Genomic DNA, 18,858 nt, shown 5'->3' with positions numbered 1-18,858 from the left:
AAATTATCTTTTTTTTAAAACCGGGTTTCGCTAGAGCGGTACATTGTTTTTTACATTTTTTAGGGGGTTTAAATCTAGTTTTTTTTTGGTCAGATTTTGCTTCCAAATTGATTTTTTTCATAGGTACTTTCATGATTTTGGAATTTTGGAAATTATTTCTTTAATTGTCTCATTTATTATTAATAATTTTTTTTTTCTGAGTTTATTTGGTTATAACATTTGTTATTTTTTGTTATTATTTTTTTTATTATTTCTGGCCATGATATTCTTTTTTGTTTTTTTTTTGAGTTTTTTTCTGTGTTTTTTTTAAATTTTAGTGGAGTGGGAGTGCCCCACTTTATCGGAGAATCTTCCATATTTATTTGTTTATTTTTTTCCTTTTCTGATTTCTTTTTTGGCTAGTTCTTTGTTTTTGGCTGGTTCTTTTTTTTGGTGTTATATTTAGTTCTGACTGTTTTGGTCTTGGGGCTCTTTTCTTGAGGGGGGTTTTTCCCCTGCTGTTAAGTGGGATTTGGCTTATGGAGGGGGCAAGAGCTGGACTGTGTCAAATTCGTTTTTTTGTGTGTCGTGGGTGTTTTTATGTTGGTTGTTTGTGAATGTCTTTTGCTGTTTTTTGGGTTTTGGGGTTTGTGTGGGGTTTTGGGTTTTGGGGTTTTGTGTGTGGTTTGTGTGGGGTTTGTGGGGTTTTAATTTTGGGTTTTGTATGGTTTTGATTTGGGGGTTTGTGTGTTTTTTATGGGAGTTTTTTGTGAATTTTTTTGGGGGAAGGGGGTTTCAGTTCAGAAAAAATTTTTTTTTATGTCTATTTTATTGGTGTTGGTTTTGGGTGTTTTTTTTTGACCATCCTATGTATTTTGCTGCTTTTGTGTTTGGTGGGTGGTTTTCATGACGTAAAAGCAGTGGGATTTAGTGCTTTTTTGAAATCGTGATAAATTCACGCACGGATCTAATTTTTTTTTTAAAATTTAAAGTTTCCTGTCCTACCGAGACATCTGTAACTTTTGGATTGGGGAAAAGGTATTTTTGTTTATTTTGTAAATGTATGCCCAAATTGCGCTTTTCGGGTAGATTTCCCTTTAAAATTTAAATCTGAGGGTTTTTTGTGGGACCATTTTTTTTTTGTTTTTTTTATCTTTGTTGTTTTATTTATTCTGTTATTTCTTTTATTTCACTTTGTGGTTTAACATGGCTTATTTGTTTTTATACCCTTTTATGTCTATTCTATATAACTGGGTATATATTTTCCATGGGAGCAGTCTATGTTTTTGTTAGATGGGGTTTGTTTGCGGTTAAGCAACTCCTAGTTTTTTTTATTTTTCAGATGTGTAACTTTGTTAAATTTTTTTTTTTAAAATCTTATTGCTTTCCCATTCCAAGTACTCCATTTGGGTCCTCTTTTAAATTTTTTTAAAATATGATTTTTTTGATTGCTTCAGTTAATTTAAGGGTTTTGAAATTTGGGTTTTGATTCTCCAGCAGTTAATGAGTATACATAATTTTGCTTACTTTTTGGTTGTTTTTTTTGGGTAGTTGAATTTTTCGAAGTTTCTGCGGCTTCGGTCTCGGCAAATTTTGGGATCTGGATTTTTTTCACGTCACTTCCTTCTTTTTTATTTTTTTGCAAGTCGTAGCCCCGTCTTTTAAGTTTCCCGGGGTTTTCCCCCGGTTTGGGGTGTAAAATTTTGTCCATTAATGTTCTTCCCTTCATTTCTTCGAGCTCAAGTTTTTACTTTTTCATCTATGGCTTTTGAGGGGGATCCGAAAATTCACTTTTTACGAATTTGTTTTTTCCCGTCGTCCCGCCGCGCTCCCCCGCCCCGAGTTTTTTTACATGAAGCTGATGGTCTTCGGGGCAGGGGTGGGCGGCGGGCCCCGTGGGATGGTAATTGCGGGGTGGAGTAAAAAAAAAAATCAGGATAACGGGAAAAAGTATATGAAATAAAAAAAAACCCTTTAAAAAAAGATAAAATTGCACAGTAACAGAAAATAACCCGGCAAAAAAAACTTTTTAATCATGAAAAATAAAAAAACCCAAATTAAATTTATCATGAAAAAACCCAAAAAAAGTAATGATAAAAAAAAACTTTCTCGTGTTTGGGCGTATAGGGTAACACCACCCCCTTCTTACCCTTGATGTTTACCCCAGAGCTGCCACTGTTTGGACAAACGTCACTCCGCGGGGGCCAAGAGCGCGGCGGCCCGGAGTTTTTTACCCGCGAAGCAGACGAGAACAGCAGAGCTCCCCCGGGATGTTTTGTGTTAGTCTGCAGGCCCCCGGGACCCTTTTCTCTCTTGTCGAATTTTCGTAAGGTGGATTCCCTTTCTACTTTTGTATTGTCCCGCAGTCTTCCCCTTTGGGAAGAAGTGGTTGATGGGGTGTGAGGAATGGGGTAATATTGTTGATCTTTGAAGAATGACCATTGCTGGGTGTAAACGGATGCTCGCGGGAATCTGCAAAAATCATTCAATACGGTTTTTGGAGACTATTGAAATTTGTAAACAAGAAAATTAAGTGAATTTTTGGTTTATATACTCGGGTTTCATAGTGAATACATGGAAATACTAAAATGTCCACTATAAGATCTGGTTGTAAAGTGAAACGGTTAGTCCCCACAAACATTTTTCAAAAAAAGTTTTTATTTTTTAAAAATGTCAATTTTTCAATAAATTTGGTATTGTGGAGAACGTACCGATAAGGGAGAGGTATTCACGGCGGGGAAACTGCTCACACAAAAAATTTTTTTGCCCTTTAAAAGTGTCAAAACAACGTGAAAGATGACACCGTTTGGCAATCACATTTTTCACTGCGATCTGCCATTTTTTCGTCCTTTTCTTTCTTAAACCCATTTTATTCATATAAATAAACACACACACACAACACACACACACACACACACACACCCACACACACAAACACAACACACACACACACCAACACCACACACACACACCGCGCACAACCAGACACACGCACAGACAAGACCACGCACAGACACACGACGCCCAGACACACGCCGACACAAACCAGCACGCACAGCCCAAGCACAGACCCCGGGGACACACGCCAGACAAGAAAACCGCACAGAACAGCCCCGCCACACCCACAGACACACGCACAGACACACCACAGACCACACACCACACACCACACACACGCACAGACCACGCACACACACACACACACACACCACACACACACAACACCACAACACACACCCCACACACACAACCACACACACACCCAACCACAGACACAGACACCACGCACAGCCCCAGACACCGCACGACACACGCAAGACACACCCCAAGACACAGACACACGCACAGACACGACACACGCACGACACACGCATAGCACACACACGCAACACACGCACAGACACACAAAACAGACACACACACACACACCACAAACCACACACAAAACCACACACACACACACACACACCCACCACACACACACACACAAAACGACACCCAACACTACGACCCCCCCCCCCCCAAACACGCACCCACCCCCAACCCCCCCCCCAAACACCACCCACACCCAAACACACACACACACACACAACACCCCCAACACCCACACACACACAACACACACCACACACACACAACACAAACAATACACACAAACATAACACACATAACACACACACAAACATACACCACAAACACACACCACACACACACACACCAACACATACACATACACATACACATACCCATACACACCACCACATACACACACACAAAACTACCCACCCCGCAAGACCACGCAAGACCACACACACACCACACACCACACACAACACACACACACACACACACACCCACACACACACACACACCACACACCACACCACACACCACACACACACCACCACACACACACACAATACAAACCTACACACACAATACACAAAACACACACACTACACACACCACACAACAACATACAATACAACACACATACACTACCAACACACACACACATACACCACCACAAACATACACACAACATACACACAACACACAACAAAAACCACACACACACACCACACACACCCCACACAAACACAAACACACAAAAAAAAAAATATATACACACACACAAAATTTTCCCACTTTAATATACACCACATCACACACACACATATACACACACTATACCACATTAACACATACACAACACACACTATATAACACCACAATATATCCCCACACCCACATTATACCCACCCCTTTACACAACATTAACACACAATTAACAATATAACCCCACAAAATATATACACCAACATATAACAACACATGTATACACACATATAAAAATTATTTTCACACAAAAATTATACACAACACATATTATAACATACAGTATACAAATATATACACATAATTATACACACAACATATATACACACACACATATATACAAAAAAAACACAATATACACACTTTTACACGCACACACCACTCACCACTCACCACTCACTCACTCACTCATCACTCACTCACCACTCATCACTAAACACACACAACACACACACACACACACACACCCACACACACACACACACACACACACACACACACACACACACACCCCCACCACACACACTCACACACACTCACATCCACCCACAATCCCCACTAAATACATACACCACACTCACACATACACACACCCCCACACACACACTTTACATGTGTGCTTGTGTGTGGTGGTGTGTTTTTTGTGGTGTGTGTATGATGTATGTTTGTATGTATGTTTTATGTATATACATAATTTTTATATACATGTATACACACACACACACACCCAACACCCCACACACGTGTGTGGTGTGTGGTGTTTTGTGTGTGTATTGTGATGTGTGTGGAATGTGTATATACATTATATAAAAATAATTATATACATATTACAACCACACACACACAACAACACACACACACACACACACACACACACACACACACACACACACACACACACACACACAACAATGTATTATATATCACAAAGTATTTTAAAAAAATATTGTATTATGTATATTACGTGGTAAATGATAATTTTAATATATAATATAAATATTTTTATATTCAATATGAATTGTAAAACACTCTTCGGGGTGATCGAATCCGTTTTTCAAAAAACTTATCTCTTTTTCAATAATTATTTTTTGCTTGGGGGTTTTTACTGTTTTTTTCCCCAAGTGCCCTGCCTACAAGGACTTTGGCGATCAGGGATTTCCTGTTTTTTCCAGGCAATTTAGAGCGGGGGTTTGCCGGGCTTCCCCCCGGTGTTTTTATCGAGTCTTCATCTCTATGTACCCGGGTTTGGGCCCGGCACTGACTTGGGCGGGTTTGGCCCCCCATTGGTGGGAGCAATCGAGGTGAATTTCCTTCCCCCAAAGGGGAACAACGCGCCGGCTGGTGCCCCAAACTCAGAGGGCGCCGCTACAGTCTCGAGTCCTACACTCAACCCACTGGCTACCGCGACCTTTTTTCCCACCCCCTTTTACTACTCTTGTCCGATTCCACCAGCGCGGAGAAGAGTTATTTCCATGTATCATCATCAATAAGGGATGCTCATGTTTGAGCAGACGGGGGACCTCTCCCCCACCTTTCCCCACAAAACACACAACACCACAACAACACACCCCACAACAAAACACCCACACCACCCCCCACACCCCCCACACCAACCCCCCCACCACACACACACACCAACGCACACACGCACCACGCACACACCACACACACACGCAACACCACACACACACACACCACCAACACACATATATAATATATATATAATTTTATTTATATTTTATATATATAAATATATTAAATGAAAATATATTATATATAAAATTTATAATTATATTTATACATAAAATATATTTATATATATATATATATATATAATATTAATACATATAACTAAAAATATATATATATATAAAATTATATAATTAAAATTATAATATAAAACACACACACATATACACACATATCATACATATACATAACATATACATTACATTACTATAAATATACTTGTCTGGCGTTTACAGGTAACTGTTTTAAAAGCGGCAGAGAATTTCCTCCTAATTAGTTGGAACCAGTTGAGAAGGGAGCCTGGGGTTTCCCACTCAACTTTTTTTTTCCCTAAAAACCTCTACAAAATGTTTAAATACAGAAACGTAAAATTTATACCCCATCGCCCCTCGGTGGGTTATCAAGGGGGGCGTTATATGGGCAACCAGGCTGACAATGTTAAAATGCACTGGAAAACAAAGAAAATAAAAAAACAGGGCCAATAAGAAAAAATTTAAAAAACGAACGTGGAACGTAAAAAAATGAAAGAGATGGGAAATTTAAAACGCTGTAAAGAAAAGGAAGATACAACTTCAAAAACTAGGAAACAGGGACCAATTGGAAATAAAGGAAGTTTTAAAAATAAAAAAAAAAAACAGTTTTTTTTTGGAAAAAAAGAAGGGAAATTTAGTCACGGAGTTCTAATTCTCCGAAAAAAAAGCAAAGCACTAAATTTGGGGCAGCCCTAAAAGATCCATTTTAAAGTCAGAATACAAACAAAACCTCTAATATTAGTATCATCAATGCTACGCACCAACCAAAATTGCAAGTGATGAAGAAATGGAGTTTTTTTTTAAAATCCTCCCGTACTTTAGACACAATCCCCACAGAGATGTAAAAAAAACATGGAGACTCAAAGCCAAAATAGGAAAAAAAAAACTAAAAATGAACCTGTGGAAAAATTTGGCCCTTTGGGGGAAAATTAAAGAAAGGGTAGGGATTTTTTTGAGTTTGTAGGCAAATAATTTAGTTTTAACAAACTTTTTCCAACACCCCCCAAACACTTGTACACGTGGTTTTTCACCAACAAGGGAACACGAACCAATTGATACATGTGCTGAACCAAAAATGGAAAAGTTGCATAAAAAAATTTGAAAAAAAGACCTGGGGCCGAGCACAGTGACCACCAAAAAATAAATATCGACTTTAAAAAAAGACCAAAAAAATGGAGGGCCAAACCACCCCTAAAGCTCGACTACAAAACTCTTGAAACAATTTCAGAATTGCGGGCAAACAAATTTGAAATACTCAATCAAGTGAAGATGATAAAACACCAAAGGTTTGGGAAGAAAAAAGAACTCTTGCTGAGATGCTTAAAAAACTACGCCAAAAGAAAAAACAAATTCCCCTGGATATCGAAAAAAAAACTAAGTGAAATTTAAACAAGAAGATGCCCAAAATAAAAAGGGACAAATCCCGTTTTAAAAGTAATTTCAAAAAAAAAAATACAAAAATTTTAAAGATTTTGCGAAAAATTAAAAGGGAAAAATTTTAAGAACATTGCCCGAGAATTGAAAACTGTTTTACATAAGCAATAAGAACTCTACCAAAGGGGTACGAAACATCACACGAAAAAAATTAAACCTACAATGGACCTACAAAAGAAGATGGGCTTGTTTTATGTGAGAAAAAAAGTCAAAGTAGATGGAATCAATATTGTTCAACTTATACAAAAAGAATAAAAATCTAACAACAACATTAATTAGATCAAGACAGCGAGGATGAACCACCGCCCCGCTGGACGAAGTTAAAAAACCAAAAAAAATAAAAAAATAACAAAAGCCCCGGAAAAGTGAAATAACAGCGAACTAATTAGAAAGCTGCAAAATGTTGAATATTCTTTACAAACTCTGTACAAAATATGGAAAAAGAAAAGGCCGAAGATGGGGAAAATCAGTTTTATCCCCTACCCCAAAAAAAGTACGCACTCCAATGCAACAAAAATAGCAATTGCCTTAATAAGTCACAGCAGCAAAATTTTTTTGAAAATTTTTCTGAAAGAAAAAGTTGAAGTTAAAGAGGAAATTGCAGAGAAAAAGCGGTTTTCCCTGAAAAGGTACCAAAACCAGATTCAAATTAAAATTATCTAGAGAAAAACAGAGAACATCAAAAAAAACCCATACCTGGTTTTTCCCATTATTGAAACTTTCGTCGTTGATCCGATATCCTCGGAAAAACAGTACGATATGAAGTTTTCCCAAAACACATCATCAATTAATAAAAGCCTTGTAGACCAAAAAACAAGCGCGTAAAACCCTTATGGGTTTAAAAGAATGGTTCGAAGTAAAAAGGGGTAGACAGGGGTTTCATTCTATCCCCACCTCTTTTTAATATTATTCTGAAAAAAATTGAGAGGGGCCCAGAAATTTTGAAGGAACTGTGATGTTGGAGGGTCAAATATCAAATTGAGGTACCCCATGATATATTTTTTATTGCCGCATATCCCCCACTACAACAACTACTAGATAAAGTTGAGAAGCAAACGAAAAAGGGTGGGTTATTTTTTTAATCCCAAAAAAACTAAAATCATGAAAATTCAAAGATAACCCGGGAATGAAAAAATAGAAATTTACAAACAATGGAAGATTTGAAAAGTAAGGTTCATTATTTGGGGGTTTTAACTAATACAATGATGATTCACCCGGGGATAAAAAAAAAGAAATTTCCCTTGCCAAAAACGCCAAGTTTGGGGCTCAAAAACATCTGGAAGACCGAAGCATTACCTTACGGACAAAGCTGAGGTTATGAACTCATTTGTTTTCCCAATTGCATCATATGGTTGAGTGTTGGGTGTTGAATAGATAGACAGAAAAAGATCAAAAGTTTTTTTAAAAAGTGGGGTACAGACGATATGCGTTGCTGGACAGAGAAAAAGACGAATGATGAAGTGTGAGAAAAAAATTGTAAAAGACCCACTTTTGGACCTTTGAAAAGAGGGAAAATTTAAAATTTTTTGGTCATTAATGAGAAGTAAAAATATTGAGAAAAAAATTGCGACAGGGGTGGTGATAGGAAACAGAGGAAGAGGGCAAACAAAGACAAGACTGAGCGACAATATCAAAAATATTTGCGGGGTGTGATGGGATAAGTGGAAAGAAAAGCGTAGATCGAGTTTAGTGGCAAGGAGTGGAGAGGTCCCGGTGCCAAGCTAGCATTACCGTTATTTATTTTACATATACCTTTAAAAATTACATTTAAAATATACATATACAATTTAAAAATAATATATTATATATATATATATATATATATATATAATATATATATAATATATAATGTTATGTATATATGTATGTTTGTGTGTGTCTTATGTAATTAGGATTATACATATAAATTATATAATAGGGATATATATATAATTTTAAATTATAATAATAGAAAAAATATAATTAATAAAAAAAATATATATATAGTTAATAATAATATGAATATATATAATATAATATATAATATAATATGATAATAAAAAATAATAAAATATATATATAAATGTAATTATATTAAAATATATAATTATAAAAATATATAAAAATTTTGGGTTATAAAATATTATATATGTATTAATATATAGTATTTATATATATATATATATATATATATATATATAATTTTAAAAAATTGATAGAGTATATATAAATATATATATGATAATATACAATATATATATATAAATATTTTAACTATAATTAATATATTAAAAAAAATAAAAAAATATAAAAAAATAATAATATAAAAAATATAAAACAAACTATAAAAAAACAATACATATAATTACATATATATATATACATATAATAAAATATATAATATAATATAAATAATAATTTTTAATTTTTTTTTTTTTTTTTTATTTTTTTAAAAATTTTTTTTTATGATAATGATGTTGGTGTGTCTTATGAAAATAGGGAAAAAAATAAATTATTATATATGTATAATATATATATATTATAAAATATATTAATATATATATTAATTTTATATAGTATATTTTATATATATATATATATATTATATAATATTATTATAATATATGAATATATATTATATATATATATATATATATATATATAAAATATAATGTATAATATATAAGATTTATATAATATAATATATATATATATTTATATATATATTTTAAAATTTTAAAATATATTATTATTATATTATATATATATTAATTATTATATATATTTTATATATTATAATTAATATATTTATATATAATTATATAATATGTGTGTGTGTGTGTGTGTGTGTGTGTGGTGTTGTGGTTATTAATTATGTTTTTAATTTTGTATATTATTGTATTATATTGATATATATATAATAATATATAAAATTTTTATATATATATTTTTATATTTAGTGTGTGTGTGGTGTGGTGGTGTGGTGTGTTTTGTGTGGTTGTATATATTTTATTAATTTAAAATTATATATATATATTTATTATATATATATAATATATAATATAAATTTTAAAATATTATGTGCACCTTTTTTAAATAACAAACCTCTTGGGGAGGAGGCCCAACAGACCTGGTGTAAAATTTAGCTCTAAAATGTGTCCGGTTGTTACAGGAAGTATGCCTAGCGTATTTTTTTTAATGTTATAATATTGGCAAAATAAATTTTAGATATTGAATATTAAACTCTAGTAATTTTTGTCACTCCCCTTACTTCATTTCAGAGTATATATAAATTACTTGGCGAATATGTTAGAAAAAATAATTTTTGAATATAACACCGCGGATTTGGGGGGAAGCGAAAAGACGAAATCGGGAGTCACGGGCCTTTGTTAACTTTCTTTTGGATTATACTGCTCCCTGCAGTGTATTTTCACATTCATTGGGCTGATTTTTCAATGGGAACAGAGTTATTTTTTCGCGCGGTGTCCAAGCGAAAGGGGCGGAGTATGGGAAGAGCAAGTTAAATTAAACTTGGGGGAGCAGAAAAGGTTTCAATGGAAAAAATCAAGAACTATGTTGAAACTGGATTTCGGGCCCTTTTTTCGTGTATTTTCACCTTACTGGGGTTTTTTTATTTTTTTTGTTTATTTTACATAAAAACAGCGCCCTTTTGATAAAATTGGTCTGAAAAACCCCATAGTCTGATGAACCAAAAGTTACATAACGTCAATATATCGGAAAACATAGCGGAATCCTAAAAATTTTATATAATGATCAAAGGTACCTAGGGGTATTCCCGTATGATCGTGTGAAAATTTGGAAACGAGAGTAAAAATAAAAAAAACCCCCCCTTTTTTTTTTTTTTCAGTAGCTTTTTTTATTATAAAAATTATGAATACGAGGTGCTTTCAATAATTTTTAGAATTTTTTAAGGGACACTTTTTTTTTTTCTCGGACAAACACCAAACTTAGTCCCTTTAAAATACTCACCTCCAGTGCAATCACTTGATCGTTTCAAAAAACTTCTGGAAGTCCCGGTGTGAAAGTGTCCATGACTCTCACAGCCTCTTTTTTTCCTCAATGGGCTCAAAAAGATGCCCCTGAGGTTTTCCCTTTGGGTTGTGGAACAAAAAAAAGCACGGGAAACAAGGGCTGGACTTGTAGGGGGGGTGGGAAAATGTCTTGATGCCCATTCGGTTAAAAGTTGGAAAACGGATGGAGCTGTGGACTGGGATTGTTGATGGAATTTCCACCAAATCGATTGAACAGCGCTGGGCCCTTTTTTGACGGAATTTATTTGGAAATCCCCCAAAACCTCAACCGGGAGCAATACCTAAAATTTAACCCTTTAAACTTGGAAAAAATTTCCGTGGACTGAATTGAATCCGCAGTGTAAAGGGAAAAAATCTGTCACGTGTCCTAGGACTGCTAGGACTGTCCCGAGGGAACCTAGGGAGTGACATGCCTGATGCGAAAAAAAAACTCATGATTTGGGGACTTGCTCTGCCTGGCCTCCTGGTCTGGGGGGGCCCCGGGTGCTTCCACGGAAAAACCCGTCTCTTTTTTTCCCGGGGCTAGCAAAAGATCCCGCTTTCATAGAGGTCCCAGAGCCCGAGTACTCTGGATCTGAATTTATAAGCTTGCCACTCATTTTTGTTTCTAATACTTCTTTCCTTTATTCGCCAGAGCACTTGGGAGAAAAATTTTCCAAATTTTTTGCATGTTCAGTCATCATAAAAATTTGTGCACAGTTCCCACCTGATTCAAAAATTTACCTATTTACTCTATTGACACTCGACGGTTCTCATCCGTAAAAGTACGAATTTTCCCCACAGCGTTTGGTCTTACTTCCCCCCCCACCCTCTCATCGTTTTCACAGACCTCTGCCCCCCTTAAAATTGTTGTGCCCAAAGAAACAAAGGGGCTCTGCCCGGGAAGTTAATCCCCTTAAACAATCTGAACAAATTTATAAGTCTGCTAGGTTCTTTTTGAGTTTAAAGCAAAATTTTTTAGTGAATCGCGCTTCCAAGTGTCCTCCCCTCCCGACTGCATTCGCAAAAAAGTCCTGTGACCAGCGTGGTTTTGTAGGATTTTTTAACTCTGTGTACAGCCATCTCCTTCAAAATGGGAAAAACAAAACAAACTGTGCATATTTGTAGACTGGAAAAACATCAAAATTTCAAATGTGGGTAAAAAACTGTCCACAAATAAGTCCAAACTTATTAAAGCATTGATGATCTTATAAAATTTTCCTGGTTACAAAAAAAAAAATTTTTTAAATTTTCTTTCTTTTTTTAAATATTTAGAGCAAATTGCATCGCTGAACCAAAAAAGGCCTCCCTTTTCCCCGATCTGGTCAAGTTTTTCAACTAAGTGAAATAGGAAAAATCGTTTTTTTCGAAATGGAATATATTAGGCGGCATTTTTGTTTTTTGTGTTTCTTTTACATCCAATATATATAATATATTATATATAATATATTATTTTTTTTTTTTTACCCCAATTTTTATTTTGTCATGTTGCAAACATTGATCAGTATCGTTTGACACCAACATTGCATTACATTGGGAATATTACAATATCTACTGATCAGTGCTGAACATTGACAGAATTTATCAGTTGATCAGTAGACAGGACACTAAAAAAGGGGCAATCCCTGAAAAATAGATGTTTGGTCATCATTGACATTCATCTGACACTTTCATTTTTTTGAGCCCTCGAAGTGCAGGGGGGAGTCTCTCTTTAAAATCCAACGTATCGCCATCATGACGCATCCCCCCGTCCCCGATATGGTTTTCCCTCTCCTCATGTCTTTATGAAATTCTCCCCTGCTCGTCGTATTGATCCCCAAATTCTCAGGAAACCGATCCATGGTGAGAAAGGTAGTGCATTTTAAAGCCAGTTGCATCCCCCGGTTTTGAAGGGATTCAGCTTTTTGGGGTGACGAAAATTTTGCATAGTTTCTGGCCTTTTTGCTCCAAGGGGGGTTCTTACGACCAAAATGCCTTCCCTGCTTTCCCGTCGATTTTTTCATTTAGTTTTTTAAACTTGGGCCTGAAGCGACGAGTTGAGGGCGTCAAAAATGCCAGCTTTTAAATTTTTCCCCTGGTTAATCCCGGAAAAGGGATGGCAAGGGATGAAGCAGCCCCCACCTTTTCCAGAGCTTTGGGAAGCTTTATCAAACCAAACTTTAAAGTGCAAAGGGGGGGGGAAAAGTATCCCGCTCTATCCACCCGAGGGGCGTTGATGACTTTTTTGACTGTAGGTCCAAATTTCCCCCCGCAGAGACCCCCTCCTTTTTCGTGTAATGCTGAACTCGGGCCCATATCCACTGCACAGAAAACAGGGGGACTTGGTGAAACCGGACTGCGTCCCAACAAAAAATTCACCATCTTTAGGTCAAACAGATCATCCACTCATGCTGACAATAAAGAATTTTCTCCCGCAGTACTCACCCCTTATACTTCCCCTTCGATAGTCGAGTGAGTCGCGGATAGAGGTAAATTGGTTTCTGTGGCCCAGAAGGCTTTCCGATCTCTGCTGCTGTCAAAAACAGTCTCCATTCTAAGGTTTACTGGGCAAACCAAGATTTTGGGAGAATCTGTGAAACATCTTACAGTACACCCAAGTCTTTTTTTTTGAAAAAAACGAAGGGATTCTTGTGTCTGTGTGGAGAAAATGATGCGAGTACTGTCAAAAGAAAGGTTTTTTTTTTTCGTCTTTATGCCAAAAATTTTGGCGGGTGACTTTAGTTTAGGTCACGGACAAAAATCTTTGGGCCCCTTTGGGGGAAAAGGGGTGTGGAGCGTTATCGGGTCATCGCTAGGAAATAATTCTTCTTTCTTTAAAACTGGAATTTTCCGCCTTAAATCAGGGGTTCTGCGTGACAGTACTGGAAATTTACCCAGTAAAGTACAGGACGACGTGCTGATTCAAGATAGGATACTTGAGGTGTTTTTCTTTCTGTTGATCCCAGTCAAAGTAAAGGCAGAAGTAACAGTCACTGACATGGTTTTCGGCTCTCCCCCAAAACCCTAGGAATTCAAACTCAGCCCGTCCTTTTTTTTATGGGTTCCAGCGAGTAGTACTCGGTGATTTTTAGCAGACCATGTGAGGCCCAAGCTTTGTCCTGACACCAAGTTTTAGGCCCAAAAAAAGCATGAAAGCCCCCTTTTGAAACTTTTGGGCGGGGTTCTGTTAGGGAAAAACGGTTTTTCGCCGAGATTTTGCAGAAACATTGGGTTATTTCTGCAAAACTTCTGGGCGAATCCATATCATTTATTGAATAAGGGAAAAAATGTCTGTTTCAAAAAAAGTGGGTCGCAAATTAAAAATATATCGTAAAAACCCGCCACAAAAAGCTAATCCCCTTTTGTATGAACAACATCCGTAAAAAACAATATTTGGGAAAGAACACAAATTTTTCCGATTTAGCAAAATCAATATTATTTTTGGGGTTTAGCGCATCAAAATTTTCTAAAAACAGTTAAAAAAAATGACAAATTTTTTGCGTTGACCCTTTTTTCTCATCACGCACAAAGGTATAGCATAAATATTTTGTATCAATGTTTGTGTTTCATACGGGGGCATCCAGTAGTTTGCCAAAGAAACCGGGGCTTGCCCCTGCAATTAATCCATAAGCAATCTGAAGCAATTCAAAGTTGCATAGCGTTTTTTCTGACTTTAAAGCAAAAATTTTTTTTGGGATCGCGCTTTAAAAGTGTCCCCCGTCCCCATGATTTTGCAAAAAAATCACTGTATAATTTTTAGGAAAGATATATTTAAAATATATAATATATATAATATTATAAATATAAGAAATAATAAGAAAAAAAAATTAAATCACAAAATTTCGAATTTTTTTAGAGTTCCCCTCGACGAAAAAAAAATACCGAAAGGATAATAGGAGAATTTTGACAAAAAAATTAGTATAGTGAGACAATACAGACAAAAGCTGAATCAGGCTAGGGCAAGGTCGAAGAGTTGGGGAGGCTTTTTCTATAAAGCGAAGTAAAATCGTTTAAAAAACCCTTTTTACGCATTCAATTGAATTAGACACTTTTCAAACAACAGAGCTTCTAGATTTTTTTAGAATTCCCCCAATTTGTAAATTTATTTAATGGCTTTTCCCGGTAAACTGGTGGGCCCTCGCGTAAATAAAGAAAAGCATTTTAAAACCTAATGCCAGTTTGGTGCTCTATATTATGGGAAGTATCAAAGGGACCGCTGGCCGCATTGTCTTCACCAGGATTATGCTATATCGTTGCGTATTACGGGAATAGAATAAGATTTCTATTTTTCAGAGAAATGCCTGTTTTAAAAAAAAAAAAACAAAAAAAAAAGAGATATCCTAATTTTAAATTTTAAAAAAGAGTCGGCCCAAAAGTGAATTTTTTTCCCAAAACTTATAGCTCGAGGAACTTCAACGAGACCACCGACTTCTTAAAAATAAAGGGGGTTTGAGAAAAAAAGGAGGTAATTGCAGCATTTTTGCAGAAAAATGCCAGAACTGTTTTAGGGGTGAGTGTGAGTGGGGGATCCTGTCAAAGGATGTTATTTTTTTTTTCAGGAAAAAAAAATGGGAACAAAAAGAGTTAAAGTGAAAAGACTGAAATTTTTTATTATCATGCATTTAAAAAACTTTATAAGGTAGTTCAGCATGATAAATTTTACAAGAAAAAAAAACAAAAAATTTGTATTTGCAAATGTTGTACATGTATGATAGAATACTTTAAAAATAAAAAAACCCCCCCAAACAAAAATAGCCGAAAGAGATAGCGCCGTTTTCGGAGGCGAAACTAACTAGAGGTTTTAAGGTCATCATTTCCCCTTTTTTTTGGGCTTCCTTAAACCCCTAAGCGGCCGTACTTCTGTGCCCCATCACTCCCCGGGGGTTCTCCCCCCTCTTGCAGCTAGCTGGCAAAGTCCCATCCCTTCTTGGCACCTCTCACCTGTTACCTCAGCCACTTTCGAAATTCATCTTTTTTTTTCCATGTATCTCGAGGATCATGATGAGCTTGGATGCCCACTGCCTGTTTACCAAAGGGCCCATTTGAGACGTCCTTGTTCCCTTTAGAGAAGGTCCCCCAGAGGATCCCTTGGCTCCTTTCCTTTTAGGGTCGTTTTTTTTCTGTCAGACGTTCAGTGTTGGCTTGGGTCTCCCCTCTCTCCAGTTTGGAAACCGTTTTTTAAGTTGAACTTCCCTTCCATCTCCCCTTTTTCCGTTGGTTTTTGGGGGGTATGTTTATGACAGCTTGCCTTGGGCCCCATGACCCCGCCCGTTTCGGGTTTCTGATGCAGTTTAAATCTCTCTCTACTTTCAATTCAAGGGGGAAAGGGGGGTTGAACAAGCTCCCTTTTTTGGTTTTTAAATACAGGAGGGAAAATTTTTCCCCCGCGCTGACACCCAAATGTAAAAAAGCAGGAAGAGTGTGGGGTTATCCCCACTCCACCCGATGTAATGAGTTGGGGGGGGGTTATCCCCGTGGTTTCCACCCAAAGTGTGAGGTGGGAATTATTCCACTGCTGATACCAATTGTAAGTTAGCAGGAAGTGATCCCCCTGCACTGAACCCGTTAAGAGTTCATGTCCCCACTTGGGTTTTCTAGTGTGATGTTATGGTGAGTTCTTGTTCCTCGTGATGGGACTGCTGGCTTGGGGCTTGGGGGTTTACTAAAGTGTCATCGCTTTAGTCTTTATTTGCAGGGGGTATGGGAGCTAGAGTAAGAGGACAGGCCCGGCAGGACTCCAAGCAGGGCCGTCGTCGATGCCTGGGAGGCAAAAGGTCTATGTGGCGGAGGTGTTGACAGAACTGAGCTGAAGGGAGGTACTTTGTCTCAGAGTTTTTGAGATGTACCCGGTCGTTTTTTTTTTTGACAAATGTAAAAAAATAAAACTAAAGAAAATTGAACTTTTCATAATTTTTGCAAATTACGGGGCTTTGAGTAGGGGTTTTAACAAGCATTATAAATTACTACTTATTTTCTCGTCATGACAGCGATATAAAGCAATAAATTTGATATGTAATAAAATTAATGAAATGAATATTAATGTTTGTTATTGCTGTTTTTACACTACACTCTACTATTTTATTATAACTGTTTTGTTTTGTATAGTTATTATTACATGTGAGTTATTCGTGCTTCCGCCTAGAAGATAGTCTTTTTGTCCAAAGTGTATTGGTTTGTCAGCAGGATTAAAACGAAACGTTTGGCAGTTTAAAACGTTATGGCCGGTTTTCGTAATATACATATGCATACATACATACATACATACATACCACATACTACTACATTATATACATACGCACTTATATAAAAAATACATACATACATACAGCACACACACACCACAACACACACACACCACACACACACACACACACACACACACCACACACCACACACACACACACACACCACACCACCACACACACAAACACACACACACACACACACACACATGCACGCACATGCACGCACATGCACTGGTGGACTATCGATGTCCACAGAATTGTCGAAAGCGAAAAACCGTATATTGATACTTTAAATTGGCTAAAACGATTCCGACACATCGATTCTTCGAAGACAGTTACAGCGATACCGACACAATATACATTATCACCGATACTTCATTGTAAGGAAATATCAGAAATGATTTGTAAATATTTGATTTGGATGTGTGATGCACAGTAAAAAATGACTGTAACAGAAAAAGTGTTTTTTTTTCATATTTGTGTATCATGCGCTTTTATTTTGATTTACTTGCCACTGACATGTCCCCTTCTTGGCACTTAATTGCATAAAGAGTATCAAAAGGCCGTTCCTTAATGCCCAAGCAAAAGAGGAGGTAGTCCCCTGCCGTCCTTCACACGTCTTGAGCGCCACTGTCGATGAAGGAGCTAGAAAATAGAAAAAACACATTCAAAGAACAGAGCGAGAGAACGGGAAAAGAGAGAGAGGAGAGAGAGAAGGGTAGAGAGAGAGGAGAGAGAGAGAGAGAGAGAGAGAGAGAAAAGAGAGAGAGAGAGAGAAGAGAGAGAGAGAATGAAGTCAGAGAGAGAGAGAGAAAAGAAGGAGAAGGAGAGAGAGAGTAACAGAGAGTGAGGGAGGTTGAGAGAGAGAGAGAAAAAAGACAAAGATACAGAGGGAAAGAGAGAGATCGAAAACAAAGACAGAGAGAAGGGAAGGAGGGGGGAAGGGGGAGATAGTGATAGAGAGAGATTGAGTATGTAAAGGTATCATTGTATTGATTTTCTTCAAACATCTTGATGCCGATACAGCGACACTGTTTTTGACTACCAAAACAAATGTATCACGATAGAGTTTTTAATATATATATATATATATATATATATATATATTATAAAATAATAAAATATATGTAATATTATATTATAAAATAATATATATATAAAATATATTATATATTTTATATATGTAATATTTTAATTATATATATTATATATATATAATATATAAAAATTTTTATTAGTGTGTGTGTGTGTGGGGGTGTGGTGTGTTGGGTGTGTGTGTGGTGTGTGGTGTGTGTGTGTGGTGGTGTGTGT

Source organism: Penaeus monodon, chromosome 12 (genome assembly GCF_015228065.2).
Source record: "Penaeus monodon isolate SGIC_2016 chromosome 12, NSTDA_Pmon_1, whole genome shotgun sequence".
Classification (NCBI taxonomy): domain Eukaryota; kingdom Metazoa; phylum Arthropoda; class Malacostraca; order Decapoda; family Penaeidae; genus Penaeus; species Penaeus monodon.
This window is presented reverse-complemented; position numbering follows the sequence as displayed.